Source organism: Spermophilus citellus (assembly GCF_964194105.1).
Source record: "Spermophilus citellus genome assembly, chromosome: X".
In the NCBI taxonomy this organism is placed as follows: Eukaryota; Metazoa; Chordata; class Mammalia; order Rodentia; family Sciuridae; genus Spermophilus; species Spermophilus citellus.
In genome coordinates this window covers 86,652,086-86,671,425 of record NC_138190.1, presented here as the reverse complement: position 1 = coordinate 86,671,425, position 19,340 = coordinate 86,652,086, and the positions used below count along the sequence as shown (strand labels likewise).

Sequence of the window (19,340 nt, the reverse complement as noted above, 5' to 3'; positions counted from 1 at the left end):
CCATGTTTACTGCAGCACTACTCACAACAGCCAAGATAGGGAAATGAACAAATGTCTGTTGATGGTAAGGATAATTGTGATGGCGTGGTGTGTGTGTGTGTGTGTGTGTGTGTGTGTGTGTACGCGCGCACGTGCACAAAATGAAAAATTTAGTCTTAAAAATTGAAATTCTTTCATTTGTGGTAACATGATGCACCAGGAAGACATTATGCTAAGTGAAATAAACCAGACACACAAAGAAAATTTCAGCATAATCCCACTTATATGTGAAATCAAAAATAATCAAATTCGTAGAAACAAATTATAGAGCTGTCATTGCCAGTGGCAAGGGAGAGGAGAAAAGATAAAGATGTTGGCCAAAGGGTAAAAAACTACAGCACATAAGATGAATAAGCTTAGAGATCTAATGTATTGCATAATGTCTTCAATTATTAATAATGTAATATACATTGAAAATTTGGCAACAGAGTAAATATCAAAGGTCCTCAAAAAAATAAAAAAAGGATAACTATGTGAGGAGATACATTATATACACTATAGTAATAATTTGATCTCTCTATATAAATATACAAATATAAACATAAGTATGATGGTGTATACCTTAAATACATAATTTTTGTTAAAATATATATACACAGAAATATTTATAAAATTCTCAAACCACAAGGACTGGTGAAATGTAAATAATAATGAAGATGGGTAATATTAAAGAGAAAAGCAAGCTAAAGATGATAATGCATGTGATTATCATTTTACCAAATATGTTAATATGTAGGCATAATTGTATATATGTAAATACAAGTTAATGCTCTACCCTCAGGTAAAGACACCTGGAGAATATATATCCACCTATTGACAGAATGTGCTCCCCTCACCTTTTAGGAGGGTAAGGAAACAGAAATGTGGGAAATACAAGATAATTTTATTTTAGAAATACACATTCCCTTACAATGTGAAATATTATAATCAGGAAAATAATGATAAGGTAAAATTTGCAAATGAACTGACAAATGATGTACATATAATTACTATTTTTCAAATATTTACAAAGCATATTGCTTGTGGGGAAAGGAGCAGATTAAAATAGCTTAATCATGGTAAATATGTAAGTTTACATATGCTTATGAATCTGTGCATATGTGTTTCTATGTTTGAAGTACAAATTGTGTGTGTCCTTGTTTCTGGATCTCAAATTCTATCACTGTATACACACATGCACATGCATAGCTGTCTCTCCACCTCAAGAGGAGCTGTGCTTTCTTTCGTGGAGCTTAGAGATCCCAAAAGGTGTTGCATACAGAACAACTGATGCCACTAAGTGGAAAATTCCAAAAGACTATGGCTGATACTATGAAGTCTAGGTCCCTATTTCCCTCCCGTCTGAGAATTATAAAGGTGCAAATAAGCAAAAAGACATCTGTCTCCTTTTTGCTTTTGGTTCTGATTTCTAAAACGTTAAAATGTCTAATTTTAGAAATGAAAAAAAAATGTGTGTTATTCTTTAGAATAATTCATGAATCAGTTTGGAGAGTATGTTGTTAATTTGTTTGGGTAAGCCCTACTTACATCAAAAAACTTAAACATAAGTTCATTAGACGTTGACTCCATGTCTTATTTTGTTCATCAACCATCTCCTTTACTTACACTCTTCCCTTATCAGTGTTGGCAGACCTGTCCATACTGCAGAGATGGACCCTCCCAGAAAGCAGGCCATCAAGAATCCAAGACCCCACCCCTGCAATGGCTGCCCACATTTTCTCCCCACACCCTCACTGTCCCTCTCCAGGACTCCATGGACATAGCTGCCCAGACCAATTTCCCTGAATCATGCTCTGAGCTCAGAGGCAGGCTGTTGCATAGCAACAGAGGCTCAGAGCCAAATATAACCCCTAGAAGGAAGAGTGGCCCCAGATAATGTTGGTGCTATGAGGAAAACAGATAAAGATCATATCTCCAAAACATTCTTAAAAGCAGCCCACATTTTTTCCCACCAAGACTCCCCACCCCACCCCATGGTCCTAGCCTGTATGCCAAGCACTGGGTGTTCTGGACAAACTGCTCCATTGGCAGTTGATCCTTCCATTTTCCAAGCGCCCCAGCACCCCATTAACATGAAGGGGTTCTAGTTGCATGGGGCCTGTTTTCCACACACACAGGATGCTGGTGCATTTTCAGGATCACCCTTGTAAGGGCTGGTGTCTCTCTCTCTCTCTCTCTCTCTCTCTCTCTCTCTCTCTCTCTCTGTCTGAAACTGTCTCCAAGATGGCAAGAATTAGGTTTGCTTCTTCTCAAAAGGCAGTAAGTTATGAATGAGGAACATTATACTTAGCCATCACACCCTGCTCTCATGGCTTCTGTTTATGCTGACACTTTTCTACCATTCTTCCCCTAAGTTATTGAGGCTGGAGTTGAACTTGCAATCCTCCTGCCTCAGCCTCCCAAGTCTCTGGGATTATAGGCATGCATCACCATGCCCAGCATTTTCATTCTTTTTTTTTTTTTTTTTTTTTTTGCATCAAGTTCCTCTCCTCTCATGGTTTCTGTGTATACTAGCACTTTCCTAGCATTTCTCCCCATAACTAATTCCCAGAAGTCACACACCCTCAGAACCACAGATGGAGCATAACTAAGTAAATAGAAAATTATTCAGGGAGTTAAAAAGTAGAGGGAGCTCCAGAAGCAACACTGGGGTTGCCATATCCAGTTGTATAGTGTCTTATTAAGAATAAGGCATTATCAGTCATTTGCCATCTCATCACTTGATTCATGAGATTTGCATCTGGAATAAAAAAAATCAAGAAGCCAATTTCATTTAATAAGTTATTTTGTTGTGCTTTCAAATTTCCTTCAGATTAATCATAAAAGTGTGTTTAGCTGGTGTTAGTTTCCTGGTGCTGATGGGAAAAGGGCTTTCATATATGGCCTAAATCCCAAATGGCCATATTCATTTTCTTTTGTTTTGTTTTGGTGCTGGGGATTGAACTCAGGGCCTTGTGCATGAATAGCAAGGACTCTACCAACTAAGCTATATCCCCAGCCCGCTATATCCATTTTCTGAGTTCCATATTAGTACATCTTAATAACATCAACAGATAAGCTTTAGGGCAAGATGGCAGAATAGGAAGTCTCAGGCTTAAACTAGCAACTATCCACATACCAGAATATCTTTGAAAACATCAATGATAAAAGCCTGAGGCACCCAGGCTTTTTTGAAAATAGAATTAGAAAGGTAAGAAGAACAGTCTCCCATTCAAGTACCTTTAAGGCCCAATCTTGCTTAGATTCTGAGATACACTAAGAATGGACATATTCAAAATGTTATATGTATGTATAAACATCTACTGGACTGGATATACACATACAGAAGATTAAAACTTAACCCCTATCTCTCATGATATAAAAATCAACTGAAAATGGATCAAACACTTAAATATGAGACCTGGAATAATGAAACTAATAGCATAAAATGAAAGAGAAACACTTCAAGACATTGGTATAGGCAATGATTTTTTTAAAAAACCTCAAAATAACAGGAAACCCAAACAAAAAGAAATAAATCACATTATATCAAAATAAAAATCTCCTACCCCACAAAGGAAACAATCAATGGTTTGAAGAGATAGCCTACAAAATGGGAGAAAATATTTGTGCATTATTCAAATCTGACAAAGGATTAATAATCAGAATATTGATGAAACAAAAAAACTCAATTGCAAAAAAGCAAAGCAAATAATCTAATTTAAAACTGGGCAGATGATCTGAATAGACCTTTTTCAAAAAACAATATACAAATGGCCAACAAATCTATGAAAAAATGCTTAATATCAGTAGCCACGAGGGAAATGCAAATCAAAACCACAATGAAATATCATCTCACCCTAGTTAAAATGGCCATTATCAAAAAGACAAAAAAAAAAATCTGGCAATGATGTTTTCTAAAGGGAACAATCAATGGTTCTGTTGGTAGAAATGTAAATTGGTACAGCCATTATGGAAAACAGTTGGGAGTTTCGTGAAATGTAAAACAATCAACTTCATAGAAGCAGAGAGTAGAATGATGGTAACAGAGGCTAGAGGTAGGAAGAGTGCAGAGAAATTAGTCTTAAAGTCTCAGTTAGCCATGAGAAATAAAATATTTTAGATGTACTGAACAGCATAGTGAATATAATGACTGATAATGTATTATACATTACACAATTGCTAAGAGTAATTTCAAAAGTTCTCACTATACAAAACAATATATATTTGAGGTAGTAGATATGTAATTAGTTTGATTTAACCATTCCACATTGTATTTATACATCATAACATCACTTTATGCCACATATACACACATATAATTATAAATGTCAATTTACAATATTTTTAAGAGGCAGGAATCATACGTCCTGATATTGCTATCAAATTACTGAAAATTATTTCTTAAATGCAGTGTAGAGAGTTGGCAGACATTACAAGGACTTATTTATTTTTTCTTTTTTTGGTACCAGAGATTGAACCAAGCCCTTTTTTAATTTTGAGACAAGACCTCAGTAAGTTGCTTAGGGCCTCACTAAGTTGCTGAGGCTGGCTTTGAAGTTGAAATCCTTCCTGCTTCAGTTTCCAGAGTCAATGGGATTACAGTCGTGTGCTACAGTGCCTGATGGGTTTTGACACTATGGAGGACTGTTGTATGAAGAATTAACACTTAATAAGCTGTACTGAAATTTTAAATTCTGGGTAGAAAAGATATTTGAGAAAAAAAAATGTGTAAAAGTCCTCTAAAAGGGACATTGCCTATACCCAGTGTTTTCTTATACAGATAATGGACCATCAAGTCTTAGGGTAAGCATAGACCATTCCTCCATGAATGCTCACATTAACAAAAACTCTCATGATGAATAAAGTGGAGAAAGAATAGGAGGAGGAGAAGAGGAGAGGAGAATAAGAAGGAAAAGGAGAGAAGGGGAAGGGAAGGAGAAGGAGGAGAAGGAGCAGAAGGAAGAAGATAAGGAGGAAGAAAATGAGAAGGAGGAGAAGGAGAAGCAGGAGGAGGGTAAAGTGAAATCCTACCCCTTGGGTAAAGAGTCTTGTGTATGGGGATCATGTGAGTCAATAGGATTTTAAGGTAGCAGAAAGACAAGTGCTCAGTCAGAAAAACAGGTGTTTTTTTCCAGGAAAGATTATCTGGAAGGTAAGAAATTAATGTTGCCAAAATTAATGCAACAAGAAGTACTCTAATATCTCAACAAGCCATACAGCACTGGACCCCTAAAAATATGACCAAAGTAGAATTCCCCTGAATATGGTAACATTCATTTCCTAACTTTTGACATGCAAACATCTTAACAATAATTTTAAAGAGTTGCTACTTCTTGCTAACTAGATCCATCAGCAAAACGTCATCAATAATGGACAAGAAAGACAATCTATCCCTGAAAACTCAATTATGGAATAGGCTTGTATAATTGATATATCCCTCATAGATCTGAGCAAGTCATAATATTCTGATAGTTGCTTTAATGCTGCTACTCACATGGTAACCATGCCGACTTTGTCTTTGATGTTTGAGTGCCACCACTTTTCCCTTGTTACGTGGGGTTCAATCATTCCCACTGAATTTAGATTTCCCAATTCAGTGGCCACTGAAAGGTGTGACCTACAGAGTAGTTATAACAGACCTCCTCAAGGATTTTAGGACTCCCTCACAAATTTATTTCTCAAGAACATGGTGAAAGGTATGTCTTTAGAACCCTAAAGGGGTAGCTGAGAAGGTTTTAACTGACAAATCTTCTCTAACATTCTAATCTCCTTAAATCTTTGAATCCCTTCTACTACATTAAACTAAAGTAGGTCTGGCAATTCTAACTAGCTCACTGTGAGCTACCTTTTTGGTCCACATTTCAGCAAAACAAACTGTTAGATTTCATTCTAACTCCATAAATAGCACCATTAAATATAGCATCCCTTCTTAGTGAGCCCATATAAATAAATTAAGCCTGATCCAACTTTATGTTCCTTCCACCATTATCCCATACCTTGAATATTCATCCCCACACTTATTCTCTGATTCCTATTGGCATAATTTAGACACCTTTAATAGTTCTTTTGAAGTATAGTGCACTATTTCATGGGTCATACTTTGTACCTCACTTTATTCATGTCTGCTGGGGCTTGAGTCTAGTTATAGATTTAGAAGCAAAGAGAGATGGCCGGGGTAGCTCCTGAGGAGACTTACATTGTTTTGTATGTCAACTGCCCAGGGAAAAGTCATTAGAGTTTCTTCAGACAATACCAGATTAACCCCCTCAAATAGGGGTAGAGAAGGCAAATTCAATAGGGTCAGAGAGGCCACTTCCACTGGGGATGGAGAGGCCTCTATCTTTGGCAAAGAAGAATCATCAGAATTTTCAAGTTTAATGTCTCCACTTTCATCAGAGTCTTCCCACATGTATGTATTCAGACTTTTAGGACATAGTAGTCCTAAAAGATATGTTCCAAAGGCTGGTAATGTGGCCCATTGGTAGAGTACTTGCCTAGCACACACAAAGTTCAATTCCCAGAACTGCAAAAAAATATCTTTCAAGACACCTGTTAGATGCTTGAAAAGAGTGTACTGAACCCTATACATTCATGTTTTTTTTTCCCTATATGCCCTGAAGTGTTCTCACAACCAAAGTAAACCTTTCCTTCCATGTTTTATGTCCTGATATCTATCTTTTATTACTACTTTTGTACTTTGGAGCCATTATGAAGCACTTCAATTCTTCAGTAATCAATCTGATAACTTGCACAGCTACTAAGTGATTAATAGGCAGGTAGTACACATAGTGTAGATACAATGGACAAGGGGATGATCCTGGCCAAGATAGAGTGGGGTAATATGAGATTTATTTATGCTACTCAGAATGATGTACAATTTAAAACTTATGAATTGCTTAGTTCTGGAATTTTACATTTAATATTTTCAAATTGTGGATCACCACAAATAAGTAAAATGATTGAAAGCAAAACTGTTGGTAAGGGGCGGGGGACTTCTTTCCCAGTCAATGGGAAAATCAGTTTAACAGTCCACTCCCTGTAAGCCTGGAAATTCAGGTTGTTTTGGAATTTAGCCAGTCTCAGGATGAGATTCTTTATTTGATTTTCAGAAATCTCAGCCCTGCATCCAAAGGAGATAAGGGATTCATTCAGGGCACCTACAGAAGCATTCAGATAAATGTATGTTGCATTTGAGCTTGGAATTTGAATCCCCAAGCAAATCCCCATTTTCTTCATTTTTTCTAATGACATTGTATGAATATCATTGTTTTTGTTTGACTAAAATATTCAAAGTAATTTTATACACAGTTTCCCAGAAACTTACTTCTCATAAGTAGAAGATTAGGGTTATCAAATGATAATATTTTGTGTATTTCTATTGTCAGATAATTCTATGTCCTATTAGTGCTGCTTCACTATTGGAAATAGAGTCCTTGGCATCTTTCAATTTAATCAGATCTAAAGTGCTCATTTGAGAAATCCCAGAACAAATTTAGAAAGCTCATCATTAAAACTCTGTTCCTCTGGAAACACACTTGGTACCAAAATCTGTATTGGGGTTCTCCAGAGAAATGGAGATAGATAAATAGGTAGATTGATAAACATTCATTATAAAATATTCACTTATGTAAATATGGTTGCTGACAAGTCCCAAAATCTGCAGTCAGAAAGCTGGAGCCCCAGGAGAATCAATTGTGTAGTTTCAGTCTCAGATCAAAAGACTCAGAACCAGGAGAGCCAACAGTGTAGTTTCTGTTCAAAGACCAGTCAGCTCAAGATCCAGGAAGTGCTGATGTTTCAGTTGTAGTCCAAAGGCAAGAAAAAAAAAACAAAAACTACATTCCAGTTTGAAGGAAGTCAGACAGCAGGAGTTCCCTTTTATGGTACATTCACTCTTTTTATTCTAATTTGGCTTTAATATGATTGGATGAGGTCCCTACACATGGAGGAGGTCAATTGGCTTTACTCAGTCTAAAGAATCAAATGTTAATGTCATCTAGTAGCACCATCATAGACATACTGAGAGTAATATTTAACCCCAAAGCTGAGTACTACATTGCCAGTCCAGTTGACACATAAAAGTAACCATAATCGTAGGTGTTATATTTATGTGTTTAAACATAATTTAGGGGATTACATACAGAGAAAAATATATAGTAAATAGGTAACAAAAAGTTAACAGAAGTATCTTTTCCATTATGGAAAGAGGAGGTGGTGCAAAGAAGTAACAGAATAATTCCAGCTTCTAAATATACATTTCTATATTGATACTTATTAAACAATAAAAAATTAATTGGCACTATGAAATAATTATAGAGTTTAATAAAATAGGAAACATGACATATATCTCAAAGTGATATTTGAGATATATTTATTGATTTAGAATCTTTATTGATTTAGAATCATAATAAAATAGCACATGAAAAATAATTATTTGGAGCCACACATGGTGTTGCATGCCTACAATCCTAGTTACTGGGGAAGCTGAGCCAGGAAGATAGCAAGTTTGGCAACTTAGTAAGACCCTGTCTCAAAATAAAAAATCAAAAAGGCTAGGGATGTAGCTTAGAAGTAGAATGTTTGCCTAGTATGTGCTAGGCTCTGGGTTCAATGCTCGGTACTGCAAAAAATAATTGAGTATTAATTCAGTATGTATACATTAGTGTCTTAACTATGTCAACTTTATTGAATAAAATTTTGATAACAAATTGATGCAGTATACTCTTTAGTTTACATGGTGGCTGAATTTCCATCCCCAGGATTTGAAAATTCTAGGACAGCGCAAATGTAGCAAGATTGCTACTATGGTATGAAAATTTCCAGGAAGCACTAGCCTATACAATGGAATATATATACTTCTGTCACTACCTCCAGACCTCCTCCCCTTGCCAAGTACCCTAAACCAGTCTCACTATTGCAATTTTGACTATGTTCACCAGGTGGCATCCAGCTTCTTTTTCAATGGGTAATTGTCTCATGAAACGAAAAGGCATAATTTTTATAAACAGAAACTAGTTTTTTCCCCTTAAAGCAGATTATGAAACAGTAAGTACCAAGTGGCTCAACACTGAAAAAAATCATATATTTATAAAAAGACCAAGATGATATATATGCCATTTTATTTCCTGTTTATTCTTGAATCTACATGTCACTGCTTTATTAATATGTTTTAGGAGTTTACTATATGCCAGGCATTATCAATCCAATTCCATATCTGCATTCCACAATGTCACCCTTTTGATTTCTAGACCTACATAAAGGAAAATGCAGACAGGGAGAAAAATGGATGCTAGGGCCCACACATGATGAATGATTCAAATAAACTGTATTCCAAATTTATTTTTCCAGGCTTCTCACAGCATCTACACAAAAAAGTGAAATCCCTGAGTAAACAGAGGTTTCTACCTTAGAAAACTGAGGCACCTTGTAATCTGTACCTGCATCATCTTGCATAGAGCTAACAGGATAATGCTAACAGGTAACTAACTGCACCTCACAGAGGGAAAGATAAACACAATCCTATTTGGGTTTTAGTCTTGTTTCCTTTCACTGGTGGGACTGGATCCAAATCCACAAGAAACAAAGAGAAGTAAAGAACAAGTTCTCAAAAGACAAGCACAAGACTAGGACCCCAGTCTGAATATTTAATTCTCCTGATTTAGTGAAATGGTTTTCATAGATTTTTAACATTACCTCCCCTCTGCATTCCTCTTAGAGGAAATATACATTATCCCATATTGCTTGAAAGTCTGTAATAGCAGGTCTGAAATGCAAGTGTGAGGAAGGTTCCTAACATGGGTTCGGACACTGTTGCAGATAATGTGAAAATGGTATAAACCTTCTAGAGGGGATTTAATGCTATCTCTAAAATTGCATAGGTATTTACTTTTGGAATGAGCAATCACTCTCCTAAGATACTATCCCAAAAAGAAGTTATATTAACAATGCCAATTCTAGCAGAATAATTTACTACAGTAGAAAACTAGAAACATGAACAGATATGCACTAACAGATGGCTGATTAAGTAATCTAGGGTACATCTCCAAGTTAGAGCACTATGTAGGTACAGGAAGCAAAAAGGATTTCCTCTCTATCCTGATATAGAATGATTTCCAGGATACATTGTAAGTTTAAAAAATGTAAGGTGCAGAAAAATGTGAAGAGCTGGTGTTGTCCAATATAATAGCCATTAATCACACATGACAATTTAAATATAAGAAAGAAAATTTAAATAAAATTATGAACTCAGTTCTTCAATAGCATGCACCATGTTTCACATGCTCAATAGCCACAGATAGCTAGTGGTTACCATGATGGACAGTGCACATACATAATATTTTCATTTCCCCAGAAATTTCTATTGGACAGTATTAGTATAGAATATGCCACCTTTTGCCCATGAATGGGGGAGAAAATTAATATACATATTGTATTTTATTTTTTAAACTGGATGAATTCTCAAATTGTTCCATAAATTAGGAAGGCAGGATACACTACCAAATTCATTCTATAAGCCAGTATTACCCTGACACCAAAACAAGATAAAGACACATCAAGGAAAGAAAACTGCAGACTGATACTTCTAATGAACATTGATGTAAAAATCCTTAATAAAGAATTAGCAACACCAGCGACCCGGGCCCTTTGGTGGCACTGCACTCACCCAGAGGCGGCACAGACACCCAGAGCAGAATACCAGGAGATCCCCAAGATGGCCGCGAATAGAGTGCATCACACCCATGTACCGTGCCACTGCGGGGGTGAATAACGAGTTAGAATGACAAAAAAAAAAAAAATCTTGTTAGGAACTTACAGCAAAATGGGGGTGCACCGAAACCTAGAGGAAGGATTTCCAGCACCGAGGTCTGGTAATTGAGTCTCATACACGAGCCAACTGTGCGACCGGAGATCCGGGCTGACTGATCGGCACGGCCTGGCCCGTGGCTACAGACGGCAGGGAGCCGCTGAGAAGCGACCAGCAAGCAGGGAGATTGCTGCAGATTCTGTGGAATCCTGCCGCCTGAGCACTCACGGAGCCCCGGGCTGAGTTCGGGATTTCAGACGGGGAACAAAACGGGACAGTTCTATCCCCCACAACGGAAACTCCACCAAGGAAACCAGCGGCCACCATCTTGGAGAGCTGAAGTAACCACTGCCACTCTCCAACGGATTGCAACAATAAAAGAGGTGCGTGTTACTCAGCTCATCTCCCATACAGTGGGGAACTCACATAAAATCTCTCCTAGGCTCTCCGGGGGAGGGATTATCAAAGCAAGCCTGCATAAAGAGCGGGGAAAACTAGAGACACCCGGCCTTCATCTCCCCCTCCCATCAGTGGGGAAAACGAAACATGTATTGCCAGCGCGGGGGAGGGGCAAGTGGAAAAAATCAAAACAATAGAGTGCGGGGGGGGGGGGGTGTTCTCAATAGCCACCCTCCACGCCCAACAAACGGCAGGCCCAGAGTACAGTTTGAACTGCCGAGAGGCATCACTCAGGGGAAATCTGGTCTAGCAGGAGAAACCAGGACTAGCAGGAGAAACCAGGGGACTAGAGGCCAGGCCCTCGCGACTGGGCGGTTGGAGAACGCACGCCCGCCGGCGAAACTCCACCCGCCGCCTGCACAACTGGGAGGCTGGAGTCCGCCTCCCACCAGCGACTGACCGCACGACTGGGCAGCTAGAGATTGCCCGCCCACCAGCAATAGCCGGCCCATTGCCCCTGCGACTGGGCGGCTGGAGACCGCACGCCCACCTGCAACAGCCGGCCCATTGCCCCTGCGACTGAGCAGCTGGAAACCGCACACCCGATGGCGACCAATCACCTGCCGGCTGCCCGCGTGACTGGGCAGCTGGGGACCGCCTGCCTGCCTGCTACAGCCAGCCCATTGCCCCTGCGACTGGGCGGCTAGAGATCGCCCACCCACCAGCGACAGCCGGCCCATTGCCCCTGCGACTGAGCAGCTGGAAATCACACACCCGACGGCGACCGATCGCCCGCCGGCTGACCACGTGACTGGGCAGCTGGAGACCGCCTGCCTGCCGGTGACCGACTGCACGACTAGATGGCTAGAGATCGCCCGCCCACCAGCGACAGCCGGCCCGTTGCCGCTGCGACTGGGCAGCTGGAGACCGCACGCCCACCGGTGTCTGGGAGCTGAAACCAAACAAAGAGAGTCCAGTCCCACCCCTCCATTCGGACACCCCAGTAAGGAGCCTGGGGCCCGCCATAGCAGAGAGGTGACGTCACTGGAGCTCAGCCATTGGAATTCCTTCCCAGCGGAATCCACTTTAGCAAGCATAGTCTACCAATACAAAGGAGAGACAACAGAGATATAAAAAACCAAAACAAATTTATAGAAGACAGCAGAAACACAGCAATCAAATAGAGCTGGAAAGTAGCGTGAACATCATGAAAAAACAAGGGAAAAAAGGAGTACAAACAATGCAGGACAACTTAATTCTACAGGAGGACCTAGAAGCATCAGAAACAGGGATAGGGAAAGAATTCAAGAGATACCTAACTCAGATGGAAAGGAATATTAGAGAAGACATGAGACAGCAAGTCCAAGCAATAAAAGTATATTTTGAAAATGAATTAAACAAACAAATTCAAATGGCAAAGAATGAGCTTTACCAGGATATAGAGATCTTAAAAAAAATCAAACAGTAATCCTAGAAATGCAGGAAACTATAAACCAAATTAAAAACTCAAACGAGAATATTACAAATAGACTAGATCAAGTAGAAGTCAGAACATCAGATAATGAAGACAAAGTTTATCAACTTGAAAAGAATAAAGTCAACACAGAAAAGATGCTTAAATCCCACAAGCAATCTATTCAAGAAATATGGGATGTCGTAAAAAAACAAATTTGAGAGTCATCGGGATAGAAGAAGGCATAGAGAATCAAACCAAAGGAATGGACAACCTATTAAATGAAATAATTCTAGAAAACTTCCCAGAGATGAAAGATGGAATGGATTGCCAAATCCTGGAAGCCTACAGGACCCCAAACATTCAAAACCGTAATAGACCAACTCCAAGACATATAATTATGAAGATAGCCAACATACAGAACAAGGAGAGAATATTAAAAGCTACGAAAGAAAGGAGGCAGATTACATTCAGGGGTAAACCAATTAGGTTAACGACCGATTTCTCATCACAGACGTTAAAAGCGAGAAGATCCTGGAACAATGTATTTCAAATGCTGAAAAATAATGGTTTCTAACCAAGAATACTGTATCCAGCAAAATTAAGCTTCAGATTTGACAATGAAATTCAAATCTTTCATGATAAACAAAAGCTAAAAGAATCCACAGCCAGAAAACCAGCACTGCGAAGCATTTTGAGCAAAATACTACAAGAAGAGGAATTGAAAAATAGTGCCCAAAACTAACAGCAGGAGGTATCTCAGTAAAGGGGGAGGAAAATAACCAAAAAGTAAAAACTAGCCAAACTAAAATAAATAAATAAAGAAGCATGACTGGAAGTACAAATCATATTTCAATTGTAACCTTAAATGTTAATGGCTTAAATTCACCAATCAAGAGACATAGGCTAGTAACCTGGATCAAAAAAAAAAATCCAACAATATGCTGCCTTCAGGAGACTCATATGATAGGAAAAGACATACACAGGCTGAAGGTAAAAGGTTGGGAAAAATCATATCACTCACATGGCCCTTGGAAGCAAGCAGGAGTAGCCATACTCATATCGAATAAAATCAACTTCAAACCTAAATTAATCAAAAGGGATGAAGAAGGACACTATATACTGTTAAAAGGAACCATCCACCAACAAGACATCACAATTATCAATTTGTATGCACCAAACAATGGAGCTGCAACGTTCATAAAACAAACTCTCCTCAAGTTCAAGAGTCAAATAGACTACAGCACAATAATTATGGGTGACTTCAACACACCGCTCTCACCATTAGACAGATCCTCTACACAAAAGCTGAATAAAGAAACTATTGAACTCAATAGCACAATCAATAACCTAGACTTAACCAACATATATAGAATATATTAACCATCATCAAGTGGATACACATTCTTCTCAGCAGCACATGGATCCAACTCAAAGATAGACCATATTTTATGCCATAGGGCAACTCTTAGTAAATATAAAGGTGTGGAGATAATACCATGCACCATATCTGATCATAATGGAATGAAACTGGAGATCAATGATAAAAGAAGGAAGGAAAAATCCTACATCACATGAAAAATGAACAATATGTTACTGAATGATCAATGGGTTACAGAAGACATAAAGGAGGAGATAAAAAAATTCATACAGACAAATGACAATACAGACACAACATATTGGAATCTATGGGACACAATGAAAGCAGTTTTAAGAGGGAAATTCATTTCGTTCCTCAAAAAAAGAAAAAAAAAAAGAACAAATAAATGAACTCACACTACACCTCAAAAACCTAGAAAAGGAAGAGCAAAACAACAGCAAATGTAGTAGAAGACAAGAAATAATTAAAATTAGAGCAAAAATCAACGAAATTGAAACAAAAAAAATTGAAAAAACTAAAAGTTGGTTCTTTGAAAAAATAAATAAGATCGACAGTAGCCATGCTAACGAAGAGAAGAAGAGAGAGAACTCAAATTACTAAAATACAGGATGAAAAAGGCAATATCACAACAGACACTACAGAAATACAGAAGATAATTAGAAAGTATTTTGAAACCCTATATTCCAATAAAATAGAAGATAGTGAAGACATCGATAAATTTCTTAAGTCATACGATCTGCCCAGATTGAGTCAGGAAGACACACACAATTTAAACAGACCAATAACAAAGGAAGAAATTGAAGAAGCCATCAAAAGACTACCAACCAAGGAAAGCCCTGGACCGGATGGGTATACAGCAGAGTTTTACAAAACCTTCAAAGAAGAATTAATACCAATACTTTTCAAGCTATTTCAAGAAATAGAAAAAGAAGGAGCTCTTCCAAATTCATTCTATGAGGCCAACATCACCCTGATCCCGAAACCAGACAAAGACACTTCAAAGAAAGAAAACTACAGACCAATATCTCTAATGAACTTGGATGCAAACATTCTCAATAAAATCCTGGCGAATCGAATACAAAAGCATATCAAAAAAATTGTACACCATGATCAAGTAGGATTCATTCCTGGGATGCAAGTCTAGTTCAATATACGGAAATCAATAAATACTATTCACCACATCAATAGACTTAAAGACAAGAACCATATGATCATCTCGATAGATGCAGAAAAAGGATTTGACAAAGTACAGCATCCCTTTATGTTCAAAACACTAGAAAAACTAGGGATAACAGGAACTTACCTCAACATTGTAAAAGTTATATATGCTAAACCTCAGGCTAGCATCATCCTAAATGGAGAAAAACTGAAGGCATTCCCCCTAAAATCTGGAACAAGACAGGGATGCCCTCTATCACCACTTCTATTCAATTTAGTTCTTGAAACACTAGCCAGAGCTATTAGACAGACAAAAGAAATTAAAGGCATAAAAATAGGAAAAGAAGAACTTAAATTATCGCTATATGCGGATGACATGATAATATATTTAACAGACCCAAAAGGGTCTACAAAGAAACTGCTAGAGTTAATAAATGAATTCAGCAAAGTGGCAGGATATAAAATCAACATGCATAAATCAAAGGCATTCCTGTATATCAGCAACAAAACTTCTGAAATGGAAATGAGGAAAACCACTCCATTCACAATATCCTCAAAGAAAATAAAATACTTGGGAATCAACCTAACAAAAGAGGTGAAAGATTTATACAATGAAAACTACAGAACCCTAAAGAGAGAGATAGAAGAAGATCTTAGAATATGGAAAAATGTACCCTGTTCATGGATAGGCAGAACTAACATCATCAAAATGGCGATACTACCCAAAGTTCTCTACAGGTTTAATGCGATGCCAATTAAAATCCCAAGGGCATTTCTTGTAGAAATAGATAAAGCAATCATGAAATTCATATGGAAAAACAAAAGACCCAGAATAGCAAAAGCAATTCTAAGCAGGAAGTGTGAATCTGGAGGTATAGCAATACCAGAGTTCAAACTGTACTACAAAGCAATAGTAACAAAAACAGTGTGGTACTGGTACCAAAACAGGCAGGTGGACCAATGGTACAGAATAGAGGACACAGAAACCAATCCACAAAATTACACCTTTCTTATATTTGATAAAGGGGCTAAAAGCATGCAATGGAGGAAGGATAGCATCTTCAACAAATGGTGCTGGGAAAATTGGAAATCCATATGCAACAAAATGAAACTGAATCCCTTTCTCTCGCCATGCACAAAAGTTAACTCAAAATGGATCAAGGAGCTAGATATCAAATCAGAGACACTGTGTCTGATAGAAGAAAAAGTTGGCTACGAACTACATACTGTGGGGTCGGGCTCCAAATTCCTTAATAGGACGCCCATAGACCAAGAGTTAATAACAAGAATAAATAAATGGGACTTACTTAAACTAAAAAGTTTTTTCTCAGAAAGAGAAACAATAAGAGAGGTGAATAGAGAGCCTACATCCTGGGAACAAATTTTTACCCCTCACACTTCAGATAGAGGCCTAATATCCAGAATATACAAAGAACTCAAAAAATTAAACAATAAGATAACAAATCACCCAATCAACAAATGGGCCAAGGACCTGAACAGACACTTCACAGAGGAGGACATACAATCAATCAACAAGTACATGAAAAAATGCTCACCATATCTAGCAGTCAGAGAAATGCAAATCAAAACCACCCTAAGATACCATCTCACCCCAGTAAGATTGGCAGCCATTATGAAGTCAAACAACAACAAGTGCTGGCGAGGATGTGGGGAAAAGGGTACTCTTGTACACTGCTGGTGGGACTGCAAATTGGTGTGGCCAATTTGGAAAGCAGTATGGAGATTCCTGGGAAAGATGGGAATGGAACCACCATTTGACCCAGCTATTGCCCTTCTTGGACTATTTCCTGAAAACCTTAAAAGAGCACACTATAGGGATACTGCCACATCGATGTTCATAGCGGCACAATTCACAATAGCTAGACTGTGGAACCAACCCAGATGCCCTTCAATAGATGAATGGATAAAAAAAATGTGGCATCTATACACAATGGAGTACTATGCAGCAATAAAAATGACAACATCATAGAATTTGCAGGGAAATGGATGGCATTAGAGCAGATTATGCTAAGTGAAGCTAGCCAATCCTTAAAAAACAATTGCCAAATGTCTTCTCTGATATAAAGAGAGCAACTAAGAACAGAACAGGGAGGAAGAGCATGAGGAAAAGATTAATATTAAACAAAGATGAGTGGGGGGAGAGAAAGGGAGAGAGAAGGGAAAGCATATGGAAATTGTAGGAGACCCTCAATGTTACACAAAATTACATAGAAGAGGATGTGAGGGGAAAGGAGGGGGAAACAAGGGAGAGAATTGAACAACAGCAGGTGAGGTAGAGAGGGATGATGGGTGGGGAGGGGAGGGGGGATAGTAGGGCATAGGAAAGGTAGCAGAATACAACAGTCACTAATATGCCATTATGTAAAAATGTGAGTGTGTAACCGATGTGATTCTGCAATTTGTATTTGGGGTAAAAATGGGAGTTCATAACCCAATTGAGTCAAATGTATGAAAGATGATATATCATGAGCTTTGTAATGTTTTGAACAACCAATAAAAAAATATAAAAAAATAAAATAAAAAATAAAGCATTAGCAAACCTCAATAAATATAATTCATTGCAGGAAGCCACCCATGATTTACATGAGGGTCTTCTCAGTATGGTAGCCAGGAAGATTTAGGTTTGTCATTGTGAACTACCCGGGGCTCTCCTGCACAATTGATTGCCCAATGCATGCGACCTTTATCTCTGCTCTGCTAGGAAGATCCCTCATAGTAGTTCTGGAGATGGGCATAACCCCTTGGGAACTGGACAACCCACCTTTAACCTATTTTGGTGAAGAACATTCTATGGAAGGCCTTTGATGTTTCCCGATATAAATAAACCTGGCACGGGCTCCATTTTGCCAAAGTATAGAAGCTCAATCCATATGATCAGCTTCCCCTTCCTGCCTGCGCTTTTGAAATTACTTTCTGTGTTCATTGTCTTTTGTCTTTTTATTTCTCTTAGCTTTTATTTCTCAGCCAGGCCATTCCACCAAGGGGAACCCTATTTCCACCACATGCTTCAGGTCACAGGTGAGAATTCATTGCACAAATAGAATCAAGGACAAAAACTACATGATCATCTAGGGATAGTACTACCATTTGACCCATCTATCCCACTCTTCAGTATATATCCAAAAGATTTAAAATCATCATACTACAGTGATGCTGCCACATCAATGTTTATAGAAGCACAATTCATAATAGCCAAACTATATAACCAACCTAGGTGCCCTTCAACAGATGAATGGATAAAGAAAATGTGGTATATATACAAAATGGAGCATTACTCAGCCATTAGGAAAAATGAAATTGTGGTATTTGCTGGTAAATGGGTGGATAGAACTGGAGCCTATCAAGCTAAGTGAAATAAGCTAGTACCCAAAGTCAAAGGTCAAATGTTTTCTCTGCTACGTAGAAACTAATCCAAAATAAGTGGAAGATAAGAAAGAGAGAAAGAAAGGGAGAGAGAATTTCATCAAAAGAGGGAAGATCAGTAGAATAGACAAAGGAGACTGAGGAGGAGGAAGGAGGGATGGGAAAAGGGAAGAACAATGGAATGAATCTGAGCTGACTATTGTATGTACATACACAAACATAGCATAGTGAATCCCAATATCAAGTATATCCACAAGACACTAATTAAAAAAAAACTGTGAATTTGCAGAAAGATCAAGAGTAGAATGAGGGAAGCAAGGGGAGTGAGTAGGTGGGAGGGAGAAGTGCTGGGGACTGAATTAGAAAAAAATTATATCCCATGTTTTTTTATTATATCAAAATGTATCCTAATGTTATATTTAACTAAAAAGAATCAATACAATTATAAAATATAATAATTGTTATATAAAAATAAAGGAAATAGGAAGGGTAGAGAAACATAATAAACAACACGATATTGATAAGATTAGCAATATCCAGGGTAACTTCCATTGGACAGAAAGGCTAGTTTCTTAAGGAAATGTTATAGTTTAGATGTGAGCTGTCCCCCAAAAGGTCATGTGTGAGATAATGCAAGATGGTTTAGAGGTAAGAAGATTGGATTATGAGAGCATTAACCTAATCAGTGTATTAATCCCCAGTAGGGATTAACTGGGTGTTAACTATTAGCAGGTAAAGTA

At 38.1% G+C, this 19,340-nt stretch overlaps 1 pseudogene across 1 annotated transcript in view; it reads left to right on the top strand.

The window, feature by feature from the left end:
* Positions 1–11,829: 11,829 nt before the first annotated feature.
* LOC308639485 (YTH domain-containing family protein 1-like) overlaps positions 11,830–19,340 on the top strand; it is a 42,434-nt pseudogene continuing 34,923 nt past the window's right edge. The window contains exons 1-2 of the transcript in view: positions 11,830–11,898; positions 11,984–12,165. The product of the transcript in view is annotated as a YTH domain-containing family protein 1-like (transcript). The remainder of the gene's footprint in view (positions 11,899–11,983; positions 12,166–19,340) is intronic.